Genomic DNA, 3,263 nt, shown 5'->3' on the forward strand with positions numbered 1-3,263 from the left:
TGGTTGGACTGAGGTGAGGTTCTCTTTCTGCCCAAGGAATCTTGTTGGGTTTTGGTTGTGCCCAACAGGAGCTTCTCCCATGCAATGTAGATTCACAGATACTAAGGAATGGTTGTGTTAGGTAACCAAGCCAAAGAAGAAAGCTACATAGAATCAACCATGGCGAGTTTAGAATAGCAAAGATGCCTTGGCCATACTTTCTGCAGCTGGTTAGTCTTTCAGCTGAGAGTGAGACTTCCTTCGTAGGAAGTCATGGATAGCAGTCGTGAGCTCCCATGTCACACTGGGCTTTAATATGACCAAGGAACCCCCACGGTATATCAGGGACACCTTTCAGCCATGAGTGTCCCACACATCTGGGACAGAGGCCCACAGAATAAGCATGCTCTGCCAGCCAACATGAGACTGCATACTGGCAATCAGCACAATAAGAGGATACAGAACTAGGCAGGTGATTATTCCAATGACGTTTCCAGACACAAAGGCAAGAACCCAATGGGGTAGGCCTTATTCTTCCAGACCTTTCTGCATAGGGTCCTTGAAAGAGAAGTACAGAGCACTCCCCAGGTGGTTCCTGATGAGGACAAGCCAGAAACCCCAATAGAAGCTTAGTGACAACTGCCCTAAAGCCCATAAAAGTTGAATTTGATGAGGCTGCTGAAGACACTCTGGAAGTGGGCTTGCTTGCAGTCACATATATTCAATAGTGGGATACATTATGCACTATTTCAAAGGGGCTGAGTGCCACAGCATCTATCACACCAGATATGAGCCCTGATGCCCAGCAGTATACCGGGGAGTGTGGCCTAACAGGGGAAATGGAGTCCAGCAGACTATGGGTCCCAAACAGTAGAGTCCTTTGCAATGTCTTGAAGAGAAAATAGGGGCAGATTCTGTGGTAGAAGTATTGAGGACCTTCATGCCAAAGCTGTCTCACTGTCATTAACATTATTGCAGCATGGATCTGTTGCCAGAATACAGCCTTACAAATAGGAAAGGTCAGAAAATAAACATAATGTTGGAAATGGCCCCAAAGGCATAGGCCAGCTTTTCATTCCTTGAAGTTCTGCTTGCGTCCGATGCTGGAGCTCCTTCGCATGACAGCGGTTCTATTCCCCCATACTGAAGACAACTGGGAGCAGATGGAAGAAAGGGTAAAATGCAAATCTGTCAGGTCCAGACTTCTCAGCTGCAATTGACTCAACTCCAGTTCCTGAGCGGGTCTGCCACAGCCCCCACTGCCCAATAATAGATTTTTAAAAATCTATTATTCTTGTTGTTGCTAGGTGCTATTAAGTCAAGTCCAGTTCATAATGACTCTATGCACAACAGAATGGAATAGCACCAGTTCCTGCACCATCTTCATAAATGTTATATTTGAGCCCACTTTTGCTGTCACTGTATCATTCCATCTGGAGATCGTCCTCTTTTTCATTAAAAGGACATTTACAATTTGAAATAATATGCCACAGCAGTATTTTCTGATTTGTATTTTTTAGTGCATTTAAAGTAAAATTAAATTGATTACAATAAGTATTTGCACAAAATATCCAGAACACAGCTTGAATATAGGATAAGTAGCATATATGTTTTGTGCTCAGTCTACAAAAAATAAAATAAAATAAAAGTCATGTTTATTTCTTTGAGTGTTTCATTCTCTTAAACATCATCTCTTATTTTTTAAAGAATAATTTCAACAGGTTTTATGAAAATGGTTCTATCAGCAGTTTCATATATTTATCCTATGTCAATGGTTTGTCCAGCAGTTTTATATATTTGTCAAACCTCCTCACATAATCTACGTTTAGCTTTAATGAAATTTTTGTTACCAAAATTATAATAATTACTCTAAGAATTGTGTTTCTAAACTGTTACAGCCTAAAATGTGAAAGGATAGACTTATTCAGAAACAAATGGCAAGTCCTTCCTCTCTGCCTGTATCTCATTTTTCAAAATCATATTCCAGCTACTCTGTAATGCAATCATCATGCTGAGACTGCCAGTAATAACTCTCACTAGTCAAGTGCCTTCTTTGAATAGCTGCTTGACAAAATTTTAAATCCTATATTTCTCTGAAGGATAACAAATAATGACTGTAACTATAGAAACATTTGAAATCTTAATGAGATACCTTAAAATGACATTTACATGATACCAGCAGTGTGCCAACAAACAGTGGCCATTTCCTACCATCAGGCACTTTCCTTTTCTGAACATCTATTAAACATCAAAGACATAATGTATTCTATATACACAACATTAATACATACCAACAAAGAGAAAAGAAACCTTACATTTGAGAATATAGATCTAGAAAAATCTTGAACATGTTCCTATAAGTGTATATAATAACACCAAAATAAATCTTGGTATGCTAATTCAATTCTCTACAGTTTAGTGTTTCAGGCATAAATTGTTTTATAGACCAATGTAAATTATGAAAATTTAAATGATGAATTTAAGATTTATGGATCAAAATTCTTTTGTAACTAATTTATATTTCATATGGTTATTCAAAGCCAAATTTATAGACCTATTAATTATTGCTAAAAAGTCCATAATTCATAGATTGAAGAACCTGATAAAAATGAAGAAAAAAAAATTGAGGTTGAGGATACAGGATTATACTTTATCCTATAAAATGAGTATGATAGAAAATTATGCTTAGCATTCTAGTTAAATAATTCTCATCATCTCTATATTGATTGGATATAGTCTGATTGATCCCATTATATTTGCTTAATAATTATGAATTTCTGCCATAAATATACTTAGAAAAGGGAGAATTATATCAATGTTAATTAAGTTACCAGGTTTATCAATCTTAAGTTTTATCATCATTTTCATTTTTCTCTTATTCAGGTCTCTATCATCTTTATATTATCTTGAAAATCTTTGCATTTTATTGTGATTCTCTTTTTCAAAATATTTTATATAAGTGAGAATATTTTCTGTTGTTTTGTTGTTGTTGTTGTTGCTGTTTAAAAGATAACTTTGAGGAAGAACAAACAAGATGGTGGATTGGATAGAAGTGCAGTAAGGAGCTCGGTCAGCAACAACACAGAATACAGAACTAAGCAGGCTCAGGGGATGGTCCCAAAACTCTGAACCACATATAAAGGAATATTTATAAAGCTGGAAGGTTTACAGCTAGGGTAATTTGTAGCAGAAGCAAAAAATCCATTGCTTTCTAATTCAAGATGCTCAGCTGCTCCAGGAGCCACCATCTTTGCTGGGACCAAGCAGGGGAAGGATCAGAGCAG

At 36.8% G+C, this 3,263-nt stretch overlaps 1 pseudogene; it reads right to left on the reverse strand.

Moving 5' to 3' along the window:
* Positions 1-210: 210 nt before the first annotated feature.
* On the reverse strand, positions 211-1,121 carry LOC102821943 (annotated as a pseudogene).
* Between the last annotated feature and the right edge of the window lie 2,142 nt (positions 1,122-3,263).

The sequence above is a fragment of the Chrysochloris asiatica genome, unplaced genomic scaffold (assembly GCF_000296735.1).
Source record: "Chrysochloris asiatica unplaced genomic scaffold, ChrAsi1.0 scaffold00068, whole genome shotgun sequence".
Lineage (NCBI taxonomy): Eukaryota > Metazoa > Chordata > Mammalia > Afrosoricida > Chrysochloridae > Chrysochloris > Chrysochloris asiatica.